The 22,896-nt window shown below is 45.3% G+C and overlaps 1 long non-coding RNA gene across 1 annotated transcript in view; it reads left to right on the top strand.

Moving 5' to 3' along the window:
• Nucleotides 1-536: 536 nt before the first annotated feature.
• LOC105739369 overlaps nucleotides 537-22,896 on the top strand; it is a 97,193-nt gene continuing 74,833 nt past the window's right edge. The window contains exons 1-2 of the long non-coding RNA XR_001115293.2: nucleotides 537-1,211; nucleotides 9,192-9,306. This is a non-coding gene — a long non-coding RNA (uncharacterized LOC105739369). The remainder of the gene's footprint in view (nucleotides 1,212-9,191; nucleotides 9,307-22,896) is intronic.

Consider the following 22,896-nt stretch of genomic DNA (forward strand, 5'->3'; position numbering starts at 1 on the left):
TAGCTGTCTATGCTACAGTGACCAGATGAGAAAGGGTGGGGAAAGGACGCGCGCCGGAGCCTGTGCACGGCCGAGTTTGCATTGGGCGTCTAGGGAGAGTTTGGGGAGGGGGCTGTCCTGCTGGGCACGCCCCTCGGGGCCCCGCTCGCCCGGTGCAGACTAGGCTGCAGCCTGCTCTGCAGCTGCCCAGCCCAAGCCTGGGGTGGCGCCCGCCTCGGCCGCCTCGCCTGCTCAGTGGCTGCGCCGAACACAAAGCGCTGTCTCCGAGCAGAAGCGTCTTCTCAGCTGAACCAGACCCACCAAAGAGGAGAATCTGCACGTGACGTCAGTAGCTGATGACTGACGCAGGCTGGCAAAGGAGACTCAAGGCGGCTGCTCCGCGCTGCCTTCATGAGTCTATTTTCTCCAGCCCCCTCGTAGTGAATTACTAGAACGCAAAACACACACAGAGACACACATATGCAGCTTTCAAAATATACATTTCCAAAGGCGGTGTGTTGCAAACACAACGCGATTTTGCAGAGCGTGGGTGGGAAACGTGGGAAGGGTATGGATGATTTTTTTTTCTCCTCATCTGGGAATCTCCATCGTGGATAGCAATCGCTTCTAGAGCTCTCCTGGGAAGCTCCTCTGGGGAAGGGGCTATGCCCCTCCACCCCCTACTTTCCACAGCATGTAGGGAATCTGATCAATGGAGACATTCAGCTCTAAGAATACAACCACTCCAACGCCTTCTGCTCGGGGAGACTGCGAGGAGCTTGCAACAGGCAGAGACAGATGGGAGTTAACGGGAGGGAGGGAGAATATAAGAAATATTTGGGTATTTTTCTGATTTGAAAAACATTTTCTGCAGTTATGCAAGTGAGTCTGGTGGTGCAGGAAAAAAAAAAAGTGAGGAGGGGGCGTTTAATGCACATTTAATGTTTTGGAAGTAAGGTTCCAGCGAAATGCCTTTGTGTGTGGAGGTTTTTTCAGTACTTGCTAAAAATAGCATCAGGGTTTGATCGTGTTCCAGAAATAAACCGAGGGCTGTACTGGGATAAAAAGCCAGCGCGGGTGGAAGAAAACCTGGACATCACCGCATTCCTCCCCCCACAACTATGTCTGGAAATTAATTGTTGGATTTTTCCTCTCTTCTCTCCTCTTTCCATCCACTTTCTCTTTCCTCCCCCTATGTTTCTCTTTCTCTCTCTTAAGGAGTTCCCGTTTGGGTAAGTAATATTATGTCATGTGCATGCCGCAGACTGTGAGTATGAGCTGACGCTTACTTTGTGCATGCTCCGGGGTTCTTTTTTGGCTGCCTTTTTTGCCCCTTCTAAAGAGGACAGTGGGACTGAGTAGGGGGTAAGGGGTGTAGCTGTGTGCGTGTGTATGTGTACAATGAATTTGGGGCTGCATGCAAAGAAACCGAGAGAGGGAATTCTTGCAGAGCCGGGAATCACCCTGACGAATCTCTGAATCAATAGCTGCTGCAACTCTCTCTCGCGTTATGGGTCGGCGCTGTTGAGCTCGGTTTTCTCGATGGCCCCCTCCCCTCCCCATTTTCTCTGTCTTAAAGGATGGCCAGACACGACTTAATGGGCCATATCTGTGAGAGATTAATGGAGACTGTGCAATATAGATCAAAATTGCATGGATGGGGTTGGGTAAAGAGAGGGAAAAATCTCTACTCCTTTGACAAACCTCCCCTTTGGCTCCGGTCCGCGAACTGAGGACCGCGACCCTGGTTCGGGCTGGCCCAGGACTCGGTTGCTGTCCACGGAAGATAGGTGCTGAAAATGCCTTGGTCCTCAGCGAGTTCAGTTCCGAGCGCCAGGGGGCGGGGTTGGCGCCAGCCGCGGTTAGCCCCGCCCTGGATGCAGGAGAGGGATACGGGGACAAGAGGGTTAAGGATGTTCAAAGGGGATAGTCGTGACTTCGGTGAGAGCTTTGGGGGAAAGGAGGGGTGAGTGGGAAGGAAAGGAAAAAAAAATTTAAAGGAGGGGGAGCGAAGTGTTAGATTCGAGGATGAGCCAAGGCCCGGCGTTTCAGGAATGGAAGGCCAGTGGCTCACCGGCTTTCCCTGCAGAGGCCAGGCACTATCCGGGTCTCCATTCCCAGGATCCCGCACCTTCCCGCCAGTGGGTTTGAAAGATTTCTTCTGGGTGATGGTGACTCAAAATTAAGAGGCCATAGGTTGCTTTATTCGGACCCTCGTCCCCTCCCACTTCATGGCCCCCATACCCCCGTATTCTGTAATTCCCAGGAGGTGTGTAAAGTAGTGTGGTGTGGCATTTTTCTTATTATTCCCCCTTTTCGCATGCTAGTCATAGAAGCCCCAAGTGAGTTGGTGGAATGAGTGAATTAGAAGCCAAAGCACAGGAGTTGCTGGTGCGATGCGCAGAGAATCCAAGCTAGGGAACATCGCGGGGCGCCTTAAAGCCAAAAACTAAAGGAGTCTAAATCAGCCTGAAGGGAAATTGGGGAGGAGGTGTTCTCTAAGTCGCCAAATGTTATTGGGAATACCGTCAACTCTCTGGGGTTGTGGGCTGGACCCAGACTGAGATTCACTGCAATCAGCTCCAGACACTTTGGCCGAATCTGTGGCCAGACAGGTGAGGAGGGAGGAAGGTTATCAGAGGCAGAGGGGGAATGAATATCACGCGCACACAAAGACATTCATGCTGATTAACTCCAGGAGAGGGAGAATAAAAGTACATCCTCAAGCTGGCCTGTGAGGATGGGCTGTAGACTGTGGGAGAAATGAAGCACTCTTGCAGGTCTGCAGTAAGCTTTGTGTGCGTGCAGCAATATTTTATATGTTTATTAAAAAATATAAACTCGGGACGGTGAGGTAAGTATTTGTGGGTGCTAGCCTTCAGGACAGAGAAGAGACCAGGTCTCTCTGCTTCATTCACCCCTTGCCTTCTGTCAACAGCCTCGGGCTTTAGTGACCTGACCCCGATGCAGGGTAACCGGGGTGCAGCCCCGGCCGGGGGATGAGACGGTGGGTGAGTTATGTGTAGCTCAGAAGCCGTCCCTATCTCGGAAGGTTCCCTGGCTGAGACTGAGTATTCAACTCACAATAGTAACAAGGGCTGTTACCGATGTGCAGAATAACACAAATAACGCTGCAACCCACACTTTGTCTTGACAATTCAGTTCAAACCAAAGCTGCTCACAGCCTCTCGGCCCACCCCTCGGCCTCCTCGTCATTCACTGGGACCTACTCGTTCCCTTTCCCAAGCCTCGCCCCTCTCAGCCCTGCAAGTTGCGTGGTTGTGTTTACAAATTCTGCCACAATTGCAAAGGAAATATGGGTGGGGGGAGCGGTTGGGGCGGGAGTGGTGGTAGCGCAATAAAGCACTTGCAACACGTGGAGCGGTGGTTGGGGGGAGGTGTCCAAGAGTCAAGAAGGGGGCGGAGGGACACCCCATGTCCTCATTTCCCCCCCCCCGTTCTTCCCCACCCCTTCCCATTGCTTGGCACAATGCACAAGTTTACCCCCCGAACTGGATCCTATTAAATAATTCAATGGTAGCGGTGTAATTTTGGTTGGAACCAGCACGGATTCCCAAGTCGTGACTGCAAAAAGTGAGTAATGCGCGCTGGCTGCGTCATGGCTCTAGTCACAGTTCATTCCGAACTGAGAAGGAATCGTGACTTCGCCTGGAGACGTCCCCTACATGGGAGATGGGGGGTGGGGGGACACCAAATCAGTGGGGACGGCGGTGGGGGGGAAGACCTATCCAATGAAAACCGCTGCCAGGGGGGCATTTGAACTCCGCCGCTTGCTGTCTCGCTGTCCCTCTCTGCCCCGCGCACCTCGCTCCCTCCTCCCGGCCAGCGCTCGCAGTGGCGCGCCTGCTCCCTCTCCCGCTACCCGACGAGTCCTCAACAAGTTGGAGGAAGGCAGGCACGCAGGGGTTAAGCTCGGAAAGCCGCAATTACCAAGATCGTGACCCTCCCACACAGTACAGTAACTTATATACTTACCTGGAAGAGCCCGCTTTGCCGCCGGGCAAACACCCGTGGGGGGCGGGGAGGGGCCGGAGGGAGCCGGCCCGCAGGAGAGGGGCTCCTTCCAGCTGGCTGCAGTGCGGACGGGACCGGCGCGCTCCCGTGGCCCCCAGACCGAGGTAAGGAGCAGGGAGTCGGCGTCCGGGTCGGCTGGTGGTCGGTCGGCTCACTGGTAGTCGGTCGGCTCTCTGGTAGTCTGAGCAGAACTTTTTTTTCCCAGTTGCCCCGCGCCGCGGCGGCGGCGGCGGCGGCGGCGGCGGCGGGCGCAGTCCACGGAGCCCCCTCTGGCGCGGCGGGCGCGCAGACGCTCGGAGGGTGTGTGCTTGCGTCTGTCCGTCGCGGAGCTGAGGGGATGCCGTGGGAGGGTGAGTGGGTCGCGGAGCTGCAGGAGGGTGATGGATGGGCGAAGGGGGTGGGTCGACAGGGACTTGAAGACAGTGCCTCCACCGTCGGGAGACGTTTTCTCCGGGCGTACTGGGCGAGGGTGGGAGTGTGTGTGTGCGCGCGCGCGCCCGACCGCACGTCGATTCCAGGGTGCCAAAGAACAAATATGGCAACTTTCCCCCCAAGTTCTTGCAATGTTTGCAGTAACCCATCCTGGGTGAGGTTTCCCCCACTGGGGGACTATACTGCTAGGGAGGGAGATAGTCAGGATGTCCCTTAGCCCACACCCGGCTTAGGTACTAATGGGGGGGAGGGGCAGGAGAGGACGTGGGAAGGGTGGCGCTGCATTGCGAAGAAGGGCAACCCCTCAAAGTTTGGATGGATGGGATGGGGGGAGGGGGCCGAACGGGAGGGAGGGAGAGTGAGGGAAGGAGATCTCCTTTCTCCCCATCTCTAGTCTTCCCTCCCCTCGTTTCTTCCTCCCGCAGAAGGTGGAATCTCCCGTCGTTGTGGGGTCCGGCAGTCAATGACGGGTTCGCCCCTTGTTGTTCCCCCTAGCATTCTGCAGAATGGGTAGAGAGTTGGGGGCGGGGGGGGCTGCAAGGTTGAAAGGGCACCTGGGGCGAATGGGCCATAAGACACCCAATATTGAGACGGTTTCGGGGTGGATGCAGAGGGAGGAGCTTCACCTTTCTAGTTGAGCATTCAGAACTTTGAGTGGGGAAGGGGGTGTTGAGACATTCTCATTTTTTCTAGAAATAGGATGACTAGTGTGGAGTTTGGGTTTATTTTATGTTCATCTTTGTCATTTTTCGTCTGGATCTTCTGGCTTGGGTCCCGTTGGGAGAGGTCACTCTCTTAAACCTCTCTTTCCCAATACATCGCGCTACCCCCTCACTTGGGCTGGAATGAGGAGGGGGTCCTGAACCGCTTTTTTTTTTTTGGCAACAACAGTATTTTAACATGTTCCAGTCTAGGTTTTGTTGAATAATTAGAAATGGAAATATTTTTTTCTCCCTCCCCCTTCTGAAAAAAAGGGGGAAATGTGAGCTCTCTTCTGATTGGTGGGTGACGATTTTAGTCCGCACCAATGAGCTGGCGGCCTCGTCTGTATTTATTTAGTGCTCTGGGGGAGTTTTTCTCTTTACGCAGCGCCTGTAGTCACGGCTGGAACCTTGGCTGGGGGACTCTGAGGGATAAGAGGGGATTCGGGGGGAATCCGAACTGTACCTGTTCAGAGATCCGCGACCTTGCAGCCGGGGCTGGCGGAACTCTGATAGGGGGATAGAGGGATAGGACAGGCAGGCGGGGAGGCTCCGGGTGCTGGGGCGACAGGAAAGGGGTGGAGGCTGGGCTCCGGGATCCGGGTGCCCCTTCGCGGTCCCCTTCTCGCCCTCCACACACTTCTCTCGGGGCTGAGTTGGGGGATCGCGGACGGTCTGGAGAAATGGAGACACGAGTCCAGGGGCGCGGAGGGGCGGGCAGCGCGCGGAGTGGTGAGGCTGAGCCGCGATGGAACGCGCTGGGGAGACCCAGCCTGTTCGGCTCCGGGGTTCGGAGACATCCTGGGCTGAAGGCGGCGGCGGCGGCGGCGGCGAACCGAAGAAGCCGGCATATTCTGCCCTTCGCGAATCTTTTTGCGGTCTGGGCTTGCTGTACATAACTCAATAGCCGGAAGCCCTTACCCCAAAAAGCATTTGCGGAGGGCGCACTCGTCGAGAAGACGGCAGCCATCCAGCGATCGCCGAAGCCCGCACCTTCCCGAAGCTGCTCCATCCGAGCCTTACCCGGCCCTTTCCCTGTTTTCCACGGAAGATTCGGCCCTTTCCCCCCTGTCCTTTCCGCGCTCCCCGAGGCTTTGGTCACCTGTCTTCCCTCCGAGCGAGTCCCCCGCCCCCAACTTTTTAACAGACTTTGTATCACAGGGGGAACTGGAGCAGGTGGGGTGTGTGTGTTTTCGGAGAAGTGAGAAGCTAAAATGCAATAAAAGTTTACAGAAGTTGTGTCTTCCCCCCAACCCCCGCCCACACCACGAATAACCCCATTCACTCAATGCAAAAAAAGGATCTGAGCTTAGGGCCAATTCAGAACCTGGAATATGAATCAGTTTAGGACATTTTGTGGTCATTTTTGACCCTAATGATCCGATTCTGCAATATGGGGATGGGGAAGCCCTTGAGGGAGGGGCTGGAGGCCCTTAGTATCTTCTGTCCTGGTGCGGGGGACCCGGAGGTGAGGAGAGCCGCGGTGAATTGGGTAGCTCCGAAAAAGAGGGAAAACACCCAGGCACCGCCCGATCCCCGGAGTCTCTTCCTCCCGCGCCTGCTTCCAACCTAATTTGGGGCGTTTTGCAGCCTCGGGTCTCCCCCAACTCCTCTTTTTCAAAACTAAGTAGCACGGAAGGGGGTAAAACAGGCGAGAACTGGGGAAGCCCCCGCAGAGAAGGAGCTTTGGAGAGATGCGGTTGTGCCCGACTCAGACGCTTAGCAAGAGCAGAAGCAGCAGCAGCAGCAGCAGCCCCATCCCGGCCTCTCCAGGCGCCGGTCCTGGGGAGGGGGGCAAAGCTGCAGGAGAGGGGAGAGTCTGTGAGTCCCCCTCCTCCCCCTCCACTCATTGCAGTCCTGACCACTTCGGTCACAAGTGGCACAAATCAGGCCTTCACTACGCTCCCCGCGCCCTTCGCCTGCTAGGAACACTGCTAGACGCCCTTAGGGACTGGGCCAGAAGGACACACATACACACATGAATGCCCACAGGGACGGAAATGGGTAGAAGATGGGTCTAGAGACACCGGAGTTCAAGACCCGAGGGCTGCGAACCTTCACGTTTTCAGGGAGGGCCTGAATTTCCCCCGTATCACAACCACCGTTCTTCCAACAAACTAAACGCCCACCGTCATTACCCTGTCCGCTGGTTGAACACCCGGACTCTACCCTCTCCAGAATTAGGAAAGGGCTGCAGAGTCCGAGAGTGCTGGACAGAGTCAATCTTTTGTGGCCAAGACTGTGAGAAGGCACGGAAGGCGAGCACTCCAAGCTCTAAGGCTAAATCAGAGCTTTCCTCCCCAGATAAAGGAAATTTTCCCTCCCTGAATGCGTTTTCTAAAAGAGTAAAAAGGTTCCTAAGATCTGCAAAGGAGATGGAGCAAAAAGCAAAAGCTCCGGGGATTTTCCTCCCTGCCTCTCACCTGGGGCCGTCTGTGGAGCGATAGCTTTGCGGAGGGAGAGGCATAAGAACCACGTTAGATTAAAAATAGCTTCACCCTGTGTCCCTTCAGCTCCTCTTTTGTCTTTTGCTTCTTACATACCCCTCCTCTTCCCAGCCAGAAAGCCCTCCTCTCTCCCAAAGCCTGAACCTTCACCAGATTTGGGAGAGAGGTGGCCCAAGAAAAGTGAACTTGCACAGAAGAGGTTGAGCCACCGCAGCGCAGGCGGCTCAGGGTTATTGCGACCCTGGCCCCTCACTTCTCCCTCCGAGGCTAAGTGTGGAGCTAGGGCTCCAGGGCCCAAGGAGCAACGGCCGAACCCGGCGTCGTGCGGCAGGGGAGCGAGTCCTCGCCTCGCCTCGCCTCGCCTCGCCTCGCCTCGCCTCGCCTCGCCTCGCCTCGCCTCAGCCAGACAACTGTTGCTGCCTTGGAGAAGCTCCTGCAGCTGCAGCTGCTGCTTGGGGCGGCTGCACGCCTGGGGCTGAGGCTGCTCACTTTTGATCGGGGCTGGGAGCTTGCGGAAAGGGGTCTGTCATTCCGGGTGGGATCAAAGGAAGGGACCCCTTCCCCCTTCCCTACACAATAAGTGAAAATAGGTGGCTTTTTGTGGCTTTTGGTGTCTTTCCTTCCCTCCTTAGGGCGGTTAGGTCAGTCTGAGCCCAGTGGGAGCTGATCTCTCCCTCTCTACCCATTTTGCTTTTGCTAAGGAAGGAGGGCAAAGGGGGGGGGGTGTTGCCTCTATGTACCCTCAAACTGCCGGTGCACATCCCACTTAATAAAGCTACCTCGCCTTTTGAGCCAGGGGCCTGATGGAAACTTCCAGGCACTTGCATGTGATGCCAACCTCTGGAGGCCCTATAGGAGAGGGAGCAGCACCTCGGGAACCCTCGTCACCCCAGGCTACTCCATCCGGGGGTGTGAGAAGTGTTCGGGAGGCAGCTGGGGAAACTTTGTCCCCTGGGCCCGGACAACTAGCTTAACTTTGCGTATGTTAAAAATCAAGACCAGGGGTTATCTGTGGAGCTAGGGAAGGGTTTCAGGGGCCACAGAGTCCCCTCAAAGTCACCTGCCCCCAGTGGGGAGAGGCAGGTGGCTGGGCCAGGCAAAGCAGTTTTGCATGCCGTCTTTCTCAGGCTCACTCTGACCACACCCTGGGTGATCTGCTCTCCTGCCTCTTCCCCACTCCTGGAGTCTGGAGCCAGATTTCCTCCCTTTGCCGGCCCTCTTGTCTCTTCTATCCTCTTTCCTGGACCTGTGGTTGCTTTCAGTCCCTCTGCCTTGCCTGTCTCAGGTTGGAGGCAAAGGCAGAAGCATGGGTTGATTCAGATGTGCTTGGAGGGCTTGCTATGATCTCAGACCAGGGCCATCTTGTCTGTCCTGCGGACTTCTCAAACTAGAAGGCTTTGTGGGCATCTCCGGAAAGCTCTGCTCTTGAATCAGCATCCATGCCTTGGTAGCTCTTGGCCCAGATGTGCCCCCTACCCTTTTCCTTTCCTTCAGCCTGCCCACTGCTTGATTTCCTGTGAAATGACCCAGCTGCCAATCACTCCCATTCTCCTTCTGAGCCAGCAGAGTAACCCTGCCTATCTTTTGGCCTTTTCAGGTGGTCAAACCTGTCCTGACACCCAGAGGTCTGCATGAGGGGTGGCCACTGAAGGAGGAGCTCTCAAAGGCCACAGGTGATGAAGAGCTTGGATGAATGAACTTAGAAGTCCCAGGTGAGTACCAAGATGTCAGCCCATGGTTTCTTTGCCTGAGCAGACCCAAGGGGCCTCCACACATACTTCCCACTTGATGACGAGATACAGGGAAGCCACAGATCCAGTGGTTGGAGACTGTCCTCAAAGGCTTAGTCCTTGGCAAAGGAAGGCAGCCATCACAGAGGTTACAAGGAAGGACAGAGTACCTACTGCATGAGGCATAGGACTTCATAGGACTGCATAGGACTTCCTGTCCTATCCCCTAAGCAGGACTTGGGCCTGTGTGTTCAGGAGCCTCCAAACCCTCAGTACTGAGGGATGTAGGCCCTATTCAATGAGGCCCACTGTTCCTTCTCCACCTCCACTTTCTGGACCATCTGAGGCCTCTCAGGGGCCCAAGGGATGTGCAGAGTTGAAGGGTCATTTGCCATGCGAAGTTTCTCTGAGGACACCAAACATTGTTATGTCTCCTTAACTGGATTTTGGCCTAGGATGCATGGGAGAAATTTTAGGCTCTGGATATTTTTTTTGAAGGGTAAGGCATTAAACTCTAAATGCATTTACTTTTCCTATTAACCAGCAAAATCTCTTGCTATGGAGCTTTTGTTTAGCTGCCTTTATGAGCTTCAAAGTCATACTGTGATTCTTATTGGGGATTTCGGTTCAGAGCTTGGCAGAGAATTTTGAAACCCCAGGGCTGTCAGATTTGCAAGGAAAGGAGAAACCAAGCTACCTGCCTAATCCTTGGAGGTCATGTGAGCCAAATGTGGGAAGCTGTCAGAAATTTTTAGAGGGAAACTCGAGGCTTATGGCAGAATAGAAGCACATTACATGGAAGAGCTTCAGATCATTATACAACAGATCTATTTGCTATATTAATTAAATGACCGCTACATGGATTTTTGGAAATTTTTACATTTTAAGAGTAGAACTTAAATAATAGGTAAATTGACTGGAATCGTCTGTAATTTCCACCATGTAAAGTATGGATGAGGCCATCAAATTGTTAAATGAGCCTAATTTCTTTTAAGTTCCCCTTTTGAATATCAGGACCTGAAGATTGCAACGTCTATCTTTGGGCAATAGGGTTGTTGTTAATGCCAAGAGGTTCACATCTTCCTTCTTCCTCCTTAACCAATAGTTCAGTTGCACTGTGAGAAAATCTAAGAAAATAACATGGAGTGGGAGGGTGGGGGTCGGGTGGTGATTTTCTTGGCTGAAAGCTAATCTGTTCTAATTATGTTTGAAAAAATCCATGGATAGACTAAACCTCAAATTTAGATAGAATATGTAGCATGCCAAAACTGGAAAGAACTATAGAGTATATTCAGAGAGACTAATCTCTTCATTTTATAAATTAAACAGGTTCAGAGAGGTTAAGTGATTTTACCAAGGTCACACAGCTGGGGCTCAATCCCAAGTTGTTTATTGTGTTCTCTGGGTATTTTTTTTTCCACTAAGCATTTGCTATCACTACCACATAATACAGATAATCCATAAACATAATCCAGGACAACAGAACAGATTCCCTTTGAAAAGACTGGCATTTAGAATGCCAGGGTTCAAAGAAGAGTTTACAGAAAGTTTCTTCTGCTTGCAATTAGCATTCCGGGGGCATCATTAGAAGGTTAGGTATGGCTCTCATCTCTTGTCTCTGACATGGCCTAGACCTCAGAGCCTCCATGTTGCCTTGGTCTGCTGAGGAAAGCATCAGCACAAGAAAGTTGCTGTGTCATAGAATCCTAGTATTGGTCTCTTTCAAAACATTTGCTAGCATGAAGCAGTTCCGTAAGGCATGGGTCCCTGTCTTTTATTTCTCTCCTCTGGGTGGCAGTTGATTCTCATCCTTCTTGTCCTGTGGGGCTTGACTGAGAGCTGTTAAGACGGTAGTTAGACCCAGGATCTCCTTTTTAAGCAAGAAGGCCCCCATAAGGAGGTTTCAAACCAAGCGAAGATCTGTTTGATCCTTGTCCCCAAGATATTTTTTTAGAATGCTGCAGATCACCTGCTTGTAGGACAGCTGCTTGGCCCGGTCAGTTTTAAGCTCATGATTTACTGCCAAACCCTGGATTGAACTCCACTACTTCAGCTTTACGTATTTCTACCAATATCAGCCACTTCGAGGCCATATTAATCATGTCCTCAGAACATGTGAATAGTAGTCACGCTGTGTGTGCTATCACAAATAAATTATTCTGGTGGCCTTTTTACAGTCTCTCCCTGCTGTTTGCTCCCCCCACCTCCCCTTTCGGAGATACACTTTCTGACAACTTCTAACTAGGAAATAAGATTCCTTTCTCTGCTTAAAAAGCAACAGATTGGGAGAAAGAAAAATGAGATGGGGTGAAAAATACGAATAGGTCAAACAGCAAAACAAAGCTGACAAGCAGAAGAAAGAATTAAAAGAGCAAATTCTATCTAGTCCCAACTACTCATGTTTATGAACTTAAAGAAGCAATAGTATCCTCTCTAGGCCTCAATATCTCCATCTATAAAATTAAGTGCTTTGGAGGTCAGACCCCTTCCATTCATGCATTCATTCAACAAATGTTTATTGAGTTTCTGCACTATATATCAGGCCTTATTCTAGACATTGGAGATATAAATAAATTATTCTTCCTTTGATAATCTGTTGAAAGCTATGGACCTTGTCCCCAGCAAAAAGGAAAAAAAAAGCCCAGGCGTTTTATATGCAATTTCAGGGAGCTCAGGACATCCCTAGCTTCCATGGACCCCAGGTTGAAATTTTTTTCGTTGAGTCTCTAAGGCCTACATTTTACAATATGAAGGTGTGAGCTTGGGTTGCACGGTCAAATCTTGGTTTTTAGTTGTTCTTTTTTTTCCCCCAGTAGCACTTTGTTGCATTTTTATTGTGATTTTGGGCCTCCGTTTTTGGAGAATAAGTATTTGGAACTTAGTTAATACTGCAAGTGGCTAGAATAAATGCTGAACAGCAGCTCGTAACTGAGAGGCAAGGCAGACGTGGAGCTGAGGACAGAAACAGATGAGAAGTTTTGATGACTAATCTCAGCGTGGTCCTGCAGAATTTCAAAGAGTCAATCTATCTTTTAGGCTAAGTATTCTTGGTAAAGTCGTTGGTTCCGTGGAGGGAAGGGAGGTTTGTGTTGGAGCTGGACAGTATAAGATCACAATGCCAGGGCTCATAGCAAAGACGGATTTCCTCTGGTGCTTTTGACTACCAGGCACAATCATAGCTGGACAGGTCAGGGATTCATTGAGAAGGAAAGACCCGTCCACTTCTGGCCCTGTTGGGTTGGTAGACTGGCTGCTTCCATGTAGCACAGCAAGGGGCTTTATAGCAGGCAGTTCTGTTGAGATCTTTAGTGAAGGAGAAATTGGGAGGCTGAAAGGCTCAAAACAGACATGGATAGGTCTGTGTGCAAAGGTTTCACCCTAGTTCTGAGTCTTTCTGAGCATTTTTCTTCCCTGCTTTCAGCATCCTCAGAATTCTTACTTGCAATGAGGAAGGCCAGAACTTTTTCATTTAGGGCAAAGGGGCATTTACTGATTTTAGAACTGATCAGCTACTAAAAAAACTGGACTTTAGGTGGGGAGTTAGATGCTCTTATTTAGCACTCCCAGGTGAACAGCCAGTGGAAGTCACTGCTAGGGGAGGACCCTGGAAGTGATCCATCTTTGAAAGAGCCAGGTAGGAATCTGAGCTTGTAAAGTCTTTGTGTTAGATTGTGGGAGGACAGGATAAAGTGTGTGAATTTCTGCTTAAGCAAGAAAGTAGCAAGTTGCTGCTGCTGAGGCTAAAGTATAGGAAAATCCATCTAAATATAAACTTTTCATCTTCTCGATTTCCTCATCTGTAAAATGGGGATAATGATAACACCCTTCACCATAAGGCTTTGGTGAGGATTAAATGAGATTATGCATGTGTAAAGAGCCTAGTCAGTGTTCAAAAAATGTTAGCTATTATTATTATTAGCTATTATTATTATTATTATTATTATGGTGTTCTCTTTCCTGTCTGACACATATAGCAATGTCATACAAGGCTTAAACCATAGCATCAGCAGCTATAGGACCAGAGCTATTCCTAGAGTGACAGATAAAAGATAATCTTTTCTGGAAGCATCTGTCCATTTGCTCCATAGTCTGCCAGTGCCCAGGATTACCCACTGGGAGCAAATCAGAAGGGTGGATAGAAAAATCTTTTTCTCTACTTTATGTGTCCCTACATGAAGATTATCTCTTTCTTGTTTCATTCTCCTTTTAATTCCTTGCTTTCACGTTCCTTTTAAAATCAATTGAATTTAATTACAATTGTTTTTGCAAATCACTCTTTTTTGCCTTATTATTATTATTATTATTATTTTGATTGGGGAGAAAAAGCAATTCACCTAGGATACTTTTATTTTCAGCATATATCCAGTCCTAAATTTTCAATGTTTAGGCAATTTCCACCAAGGAAAGAAATAAAGAAAAATAGAAGGGCAAGAATATGTAACACTATTTGCTATCATAAATAATGTCTTCTTTTTCCTTTTCCTGCATATTTAATCTTCATTCTTTCCTTCTTCTGACTTTACTTTTAACATCTTATAAATCTTTTTGTCTCCTCCGAAAACACCCCTGCCTCAAAATCTTTGTTCTCCTCCTTTTGATCCACTGAACTTGTCCTATCAGGCGTTTCTTTTTAAGTCTTGGCTGCAAACTGCAGGGCTGATTATAGGAAGAATGTGATACGGTCCCTACATTTTCTGGGTAATGCTAGGAGAAAACACCAGGGCCACTAATTGTCCCCTGAACCTGTTGAACACATCTGAGGCCATTCCAAAGAGAAGGAAAAAATATATTTGTTTTTGTTTATTATTTATTTGTTTTATTTAGTTTTCATAGAAATTGGAGCCTTCCCCATGTACCTTTCTACATTTCCACTTTCCCACATTTAAACCCACAGCCTATGCATTGCTTCCACTTGGTGACTTTTCCTTTTTTCTGTCTTTTTTAAAAAAACTATAATAAAAGGTTCAGGGATATGTCAAACGTGGGCTAGATAGTGGTCTTGCTATCTCTCCTTTTAGCTGTTTAAGGCGAGGATGATGAAGGCAGCATTGGAAGGAAGCAGTGAAACCTGTTGGTCACGAACAATGGGTTTTGAAGACCAGTGAGATTTAGGTTTTTTGCCTAGTTCTACCCTTATCAGCTGCATTCCCTTGAGCAAGTTATCAGCTGCATGCCCTTGAGCAACTCTGAGCCAGTTTCCTCATCTGTAAAATGGGGATATGAAAAGTATCTGTTTCATGAGATCGTTGGGAAGATGAAATGAGCTGTCAGTAAATACGTGTTCCAGTGCATCAGGCATGTAGTATGTACTCAAGTGAGATGAACTGTTATTATTGTTAAGACAAGTTCCTGCAGATCCAGGTCTAAATATAGTCCAGGAGTTGCTGGAGGAGTTGAACCTTGAATAAGGAAGCAGAAAGTGAATGTAAAATGACTAGGAGTCATGAGATAAGAGTCTAAATAAACTCTTGGAATTTCACAAGTGCCCCAATCTTACCAAGATTTTCCAGATGTTGTGAATTGGGCTGGGGCTGAGTCTGGAGCTGAACCAATAATGACAGCATAAGGGGAGCTCGCTCAGGGGTTCCTGGCTTCTAAGTAGTAGACTCTGGTCAGTTAAATTGCAATGACATTGCACCTTAAAATTTTAATACCTCAACTGGCAAATCATTAACATTAACCCAGTAGGGGAACCATGATCCCCAGGATCAACTCATCTTTAAGGCCGAGATTTTGAGTTTAGTAAAAAAAAAAAAAAAAAAAAAAAAAAAAATCAAGACAAGAAATTATTTTACCATTTATTTTGTGGTGGAGTGAGTGGTTTTTTTTTTTTTTTTTTTTTGAGACGGAGTCTCACTCTGTCACCCAAGCCAGAGAGCTGCGATCTCGGCTCACTGCAACCTCTGCCTCCCAGGTTCAAGCGATTCTCCTGACTTAGCCTCCTGAGTAGCTGGGGCTACAGGCACATGCCACCACGCCCGGCTAATTTTTTGTATTTTTAGTAGAGACGAGGTTTCACCATGTTAGCCAGGATGGTCTCAATCTCCTGACCTTGTGATCTGCCCACCTTGGCCTCCCAAAGTGCTGGGATTACAGGCCACCACACCCAGCTCGATTTTTTTTTTTTTTTTTTTTAAATTTGTGGCCAAGAGCACTGGGCAAAGCATAAGAAAAAGAGGACAGAAAACATGCTTGCTACAGTTGGGTGTTCTATGAACCTAAATGAAATTATCAGGAAAATTCTGTACGTCTCAGCTAATTAAGGGTCAGTAGCTTATCAATTAATTTAAAACCAAGAGTGAATTAGATATAGCCCTCCAAATTTTATCTTTCAGATTTCTACCAGCTCTGAACCTCAAAACCACATTTAGATGAAATAATATTTAAATAAAAGAGGAAAACAGTTTTCCCCCAGTGAATTCTCTTATGCCTAATTAAAAAATTTTTTTAATAAATAGGTAATGAAGCACAGAAACTGTCATTTATAATACAAATATTAAAGAAATACATTTTTATTGATAGCATACTGAATTAAAATTTGCTCAGTGTTGTTTATAAAACAAACATTTAAGCAAACATTTTAGGCCATAATATAAATAGATGTCTAATCTAGTGTTTTCATATATTTGCAGGCTTGTAAAACTCTAAATCATAGATATTTTCCTTTCAAAGTTATCCTTTAGGAAGTTTCTCTTGAAAAAACCTGTCTTACATAGTTTTACACAAGAAATCTCTGCATTTAAATATGAAGCAATCATGAAAACAGTGGCTATCACTTTAAATAACAAACAAATGAGATTTTAAAAATACAAATGCAAGCTTATTGCTTTTTTGAGGCTTAGCTATTAGCTTTTGAGTTTATTTTTTAGTGATGCTTTAGAATTCTGAAAGGAAAATCTTTTTAAAAGAAGGAAAACCTGTTAAAATAAACTATATAGTTTTATTTTCATTTTATAATTTAAAATCTTGTTTCTTTGTGAACTACCTCTCAGCTAATCAGAGATTTAAAATGAAATTCTGTGTTTCTTTTTTTTTGTATTTGTTTTCTGTATAGTTAACTTGTAAACACTAAAGATAATTTACCCCAGTAAAGATCATCATATAATTAGAGCTCAAATATCTAAGAAGGTATTTTATTTATGACTATAAAACATTAACTTTTCATATGACACAAAGAAAATACAACTTCCACAGGGAGTTTTATGATAATTCATTAATATGTTTATTTGGGGGAGGTGCACCACTTTCTTCTGCTATTCATAAATTCATTCCTTAATTTGAAAATAAGAATATTTTTGAGTTAATATTTTTTGTTAGAAATATAGTTTTCAGTTAAAATATTTCTCCAGATACAATTTTAAACTGAGAGCATTTTTTAACTAATTTTATTTTTAACAGTTTATGTTTTAACACTAGGTTGATTTCATCTCAATTTTTTTCTGTATGTACTCATAGGTTATAAAATTTATAGATCTTAATATAACACATCAAAACAGGTTGTTTTATTTATAGTATTTATACTTATGAAGGGATTATACATGACATTAAATAGTGACTGTTATTTATTTACTGCTTTGCTTTTTGGCAAAATTTTTTGTGTGTGGGTTTTTAATGCAGGAAGGCCTATAATAAATTAAAGTAGTAGATTCTGACATTTACTTGAGAATTAATAAAGTTTATGGAAATTTTCAGAAGTAATTCAAATTCACACCATCAAATGTTAAAAAAAGACAGTATGAAAACCTGAGTCCCAGAATTACTCCAAATTAATTTTTTCCAAAAATTTCACTGAATATTTTTTCAAATACTTCATTGTTTCTCGTACCTTGCATTGTGACCACCCACCTGTTGTGTTTAAATATATTATGTGGGCATGGAAAAGAAGCGGAGACATGAAGTGATTACAAGAATGAGATTCACTGTCCTATTGCATACTTCCTTTTCCCTGCCATTTTTCTGAGCAGACAGGCACAACCTGGGGTATAATCTTTTTGAATACATGGGTCTTTTTCCATCCTTCCTGTTGACTGTTAATATGCAAACTTATGGGTAAAATATGGCTTATAGAGCCTTTTTTTTTTTAAAATGGAGGTTTTCTGGTAGTCTGGAAGGGAAGTTGATGCTTGCTAATTTTTCTTTCTCTTAAAGGGGGTCAGGATCATTTTTTGATGTCACACACTCTTAGAGGCTAAGATACATTTACTGAGAAGAGAGGAGGGAGGCTGTGTTCTCAAAAGATCCTCACTGGTTGAGGGAGAAGTATGTTACCAGCTAGGAAGTAACTTGGAGAGGACAGGGTATAGAGAGACATAGGGAGCTTATTCCAACATCTTAGCTTAGTGATGTCATGAAAATGCTGAAATTGTATGCTCAACATTTGTCTACATGCTGTTAATTTCATGGTCTTTCTTTTGTTTACATATTTGCACACACATGTGCACATGCATACGCATGCACATATACTCACAACAAAGACCCTAGGCCATCTTTCTCACCTGGAAGGTAAAGCCATTTGTATCTGAAGCTACTCTAATGTTAGAACAGTCTCATGTGGCTCAGCCTGACCAGGGCATTAGAAGATATGATTTCCTCCAAGTTTCATTTCAAATCCAAGTGGAGTCTATCTGCCACATAAATAGACTAAATATTGACAATATTTTTTGACATGGAATAGTCTTTTAATCAAAAATAGGTTACCATCAAATCTGAACCAAATCTCAGAACGTTTTTTTTCCCTCCTTAAAAAGATTGATTATGGAACTGTGCAATTATCTGTGTCTGACAATGCTAAATCAAAATACCTTTAAATAAAATTTTCGTCTCCAGCCTCAAGTATAGGGAAATCCCAACTAGAATGGTTTAGCATCAGTATCACATAAAAACAATGCAATTCTCAAGCTTCTAAATCCTGTGAAAAGAGAAAGAACTGATTTTATCTTCGTAAACTTCCTTGAGAGCTTTAGAAGAAAAGTAGTAAGAAATATAATTATAACCTTTAATGTTACTGTAACCATCATTATTTACTGATGATTTTGTGATTAAAAGGTATTCCTAGTGAGCAACAAAGAAAAAAAATCCAGCACAATTAAAGGAAAAATAATTAAAATATAAAAAGAAAAGGGAAAGAAAAAATCTGACTATGGGAAATTAAATTTAGAGGACTGTTTGACCTAAGTTTAAAACATATAGTATAAATATCACATGAATTTCTGTGCCACTCTCTTCTTGCAGAAAAACACACGCATAAACCCAAAATTTATACATAAGAAATATTTCTAATCAATATCAAGCTTATTTAAAAATTCACTGCTGTTAAATTTGCCACCATATTTGGATAAATATAGAAATTAATACTCTCTGAAAAATATTTATGTTTTTCCAGACTAGGAACAAGATTGAAAGGGGGAAAGGTCAATGCATCCTTCACCCTAATAATTGGATTAAGGATTTTCTGAGTCACAACGATGGTTAACTTTTTAAAATCTTAATTATTCCATAACTACAAAATCCTGGAAAAAGTACTAATAATTTAAAAATGTCCTGATTAAAGTATACAACTTTGGGGAAGGATCTTCTTTCAGGAAAAATATTATAGCAATTTCTGCAAAAACAAATAAGAAGGTTGAATCTATTTGAAAATATACAGATTTGGAGGGAAAGATTCTTTTAGGGAAAATTCTCAGCAAATAGAAAATACATATTTGATTTTAGGAAAAGCATTCAATATGGAAAAAAAGTACCCTAAAAGAATACTATGTATTTTATGAGGAAATTAAAATTTTAAAATATTCTATTAAATTTTTTGCTCAAAATTTTATAAACTGATTTGGTTTTCTTTTCTCTTTTTTTTTCTTTCCTTTTAAAAATTATATTGCTATAACAACATTGATCTCAAAGCTGTGCTGCTCCTTGTAGACTGGCTGCTAAGTTTGGCTTTCTAAGAGCTAATGATCTGACTACCTGGCTGGTCTCTTACTTCCAAAGAGCTCTCATGCTCCTCATATGTTTGCATTAAAAATGCGTTTTACCCTGTGGAGTGCATTAGTCATTTGTTTTTCATTTTCTTTTTCTTTCTGAATGTTTTCTTTCTCTTCAGAATGTCACATTCCCTTGCCCCCACCCTGCCAAAATGTACCCAACCAAAAAAAGATTTTTTTTTGTCTTCTTTCTTTTTCCTTTTTCTTATTTAAACATTCCTTTTTCCTGCAGAGCAAACACCTTTTACTTGTAGCAAACTTATAATCCCTATGTAGTCAGAGCCTTTGTCTTGGGACCACTGTGGTATTTCTACATTTGAGGCCCATTATTATGTGGCCTTGGGTAAAACAGTCTTGGTGAAATACCAGAGCTGTACAAATTTTCAAATATCTGAACTGCACAAATATTAACTGTAAATAAAGGTGTGAGACTGACCCTGACACTGGCAGCACCGAAGACCCTGTTTATTCTTGGTTTTCTATAACAGCAGAAGAGTCAAAGGGCTCCATGTATCCTACAGATCTGAGGTAGGCTCCGCCGACCTCAAGCTGAAGGTTCTTGGGTTTTCATGGAGCTGTCTAAAGTGGAGTTTATGTTGCAATGTGTATATGCATGTGTCTTGTATATATGTTGCATCTTTTCACCTAAATCTGTCTGGGAAAGGGTTTAGCCCAGTCTGATAGATAGTTTTGAAAACAATAGTTGAATTCAGATCAGCTGGTAAGTGATATACTTTCATTGATTATCTGACTAAAATCAACCGTTACATGCACACCCTCTCCCCTGCAGAAGTGGATGCAACACTGTTGATTTATTCATTTATTTATCCAACAGAATATCCTCTGGACGATTAGTCAGTGTTAGATGTAAATGAAGAGAGTGTACTTGTTAACGTTACTCATTAGATTCTATAGGTCTGTGGATTTTTCAAGTGATCTTCAGCTGTAAGATTAATGTATTTAAAATTAACCTTTGTTAATTTTTATTAACACCAGCAAAAAAAAAATGGTAATCCCCGGTGGGGAGTAACCAAGCAATGGTTTTACTATTTATGTATTTATCTGAATAAATGAAAAATAATTCTTGAACATATACGCTCATGGATTGACAGCTTTCCACCTCTCTCCTCATTTTACATGAAAACATTCACAGAACACACATACACACACAGAGCAAGAGAGACAGAGAAAGAGAGAGAGAGATTTACTGTCCTATTGGCATGTTTACATTATCTTCCATGTTTTGGTGTTTGCAAGTTGGCCTGAAGAATGAGTCCATTCTCAAGTCATTTTGACTACACTCATTCAACATAGAATCTTAGGATTTTGATAGCACTGATAGGGACCCTCAAGACCATCCAGCCCAAACTCCCCATTCTTTGTTTTGTGTTGTTTTGATTTGTTTTTTATAGGGGAAAGGTCTCACTGTGCTGGCCAGGCTGGTCTGAAACTCCTGGCCTCAAGCAATCCTCTCACCTTAGCTTCCCGAAGTCCCAGCATTACAGGAGTGAACCACTGCAACCAGCCTCAGACCCCCCGTTTTACACAAGGAAAACTGAGGCAGCATGAGAGGCACCATCTTGCCTAAAATTTGGAGAGAATTGTGATTTAGTGGCTGGTCTGGGGTTAGAACTGTTCACCCTGATGAGACCTCACTCTAGAGATGGGTATTGAGTTCCTGGGTAGGGTAAAGAAAAACAAACAGAAAAAAAAAGATGGTGTGCTTTTCTGGCTAGGGCATTTTTCTTTTTCTTTTTTCTTCTTTTTTGTTTTTCGCTTTTGGTTTTGAGACAGGGTCTCGCTCTGTTGCCCAGGCTGGAGTGCAGTGGTGTGATCACAGTTTACTGCAGCCTCTATGTCCTGGGCTCAAGTGATCCTCCCACCTCAGCCTCCTGAGTGTCTAGGACTACAGCCATGAACCATGATAACCTGGATAATTTTTTTTCTTCAGTTATTTGTAGAAAGAAGGTATCACTGTTGCCCAGGCTGGTCTCGAACTCCTGAGCTCAAGCAATCCTCTTGCCTTGACTTCTCAAAGTGCTGGGATTACAGGCCTGAGCCACCATACCCCACTTAGGGTTTTTCTGAGACAGACTTATGAAAGACGAAATATCTGTCACCCTTTTCTCATGCTGTCCAACTGGGCTGATTAGTCTGACTCATTTTCTCATTTCTTTCATCAAGTCCCCCAAAGGAGACATAGTTTAGTGACTGCTCGTCTGAAGAAGTTCAGACATCAAACAGTCTCCCTCCTCTTCGTGGAATAACACAACAAACATTTATGAACACCTGAAATTTGTGAACACTTTGCCGCATATTAGCAACACAAGATAAATTAGATGATATCTGTGGAAGTGCCTGGCACCTACAGTAGATGTTCAATAAACATTCATTCACTTACCACCTATTAGGACAGATTTAAGTCGAGACAGATTTAAACAGTACTGAATTCCAGGCAAAATGAATTAAGTGCTAACTAGAGGTCAAAACAGAGTGCTGTGGCACTGAAAGGAAGGAATGCTTCATTCCCATGGGTGGTCAGGGGGTCAGGAGCATGTGAACCGTGCCTTGTAAGATGAGTAGGATTTTGATAGAAAGATCATAAATTAAGGGTATGTCTGGCTATGAGAACTCCACAGTAAAGGTCTAGAGTGGTGGGTGCATGGTATATTCTGGAAATGTTGGTGAATATATTGTGGTTGGAACATTGGGTAAATGGGAAGGATAAGGAGGAAAAGGAAGCCACAAAGGTAGTTAGGTGCCAGATTGTAGAGGAAGTTGAATGCTGAGCGAAGGACTTTGGACTAATTTTTGAAGGCACAGGAGAGCCACCGAAGGTTTTAGACTGAGGGAGTTGCTCTCTGGTGATGATATTAGAGTGGTTTGGAAGAGCAAGAAAAATGGAAATGGGGCTGGCAAGTGGCTCTGACTAGTCATGGTCATTAAGAAAGACCTCCTGCTTTTTCATTTGTTTTGTTTTGTTTTGTTGTTTTTTGTTTTGAATAAAGTCTCGCTCTGTCACCCAGGCTGTAGTGCAGTGGTGCGATCTCGGCTCACTGCAACCTCCACCTCCCAGGTTCCTGCCTCAGCCTCCCAAGTAGCTGGAACTACAGGCACGTGCCACCACAACCAGCTAATTTTTGTATTTTTAGTAGAGACGGGGTTTCACTATGTTGGCCAGGCTGGTCTTGAACTCCTGACTTCAAGTGATCTGCCCACCTCGGCCTCCCAAAGTGCTGGGATTACAGGCATGAGCCACTGAGCCCAGCCCCCTCCTGCTTTTTTTTTCTATCACTTCAAGGAGAGTCAAGAGAGTTGTGACAGTGCTTGATAGAAATTCAAGTATGATGACACCATTCATATGACCAGGAGTGATCTACTCAGTTCCCTCTAGAACTCTGGGTACCAAGTACTGGTCAGTGCCCTCCAAAATGCAGCCAAGTTATTGCGCCTCCTGGGGTGGAAAAGGCTCGTGGCTTGGGTGAAAGAATGGCCTCCAGACACCCAGAGGTATGTGTTTTATGTGTCTGGTTTCCTGGGTCACTTGTGATTCTTTGCAACTGCTTCCCCAGAGAAGATACTACCCGCTTCTTCC

Source organism: Nomascus leucogenys, chromosome 15, assembly GCF_006542625.1.
Source record: "Nomascus leucogenys isolate Asia chromosome 15, Asia_NLE_v1, whole genome shotgun sequence".
NCBI lineage: Eukaryota > Metazoa > Chordata > Mammalia > Primates > Hylobatidae > Nomascus > Nomascus leucogenys.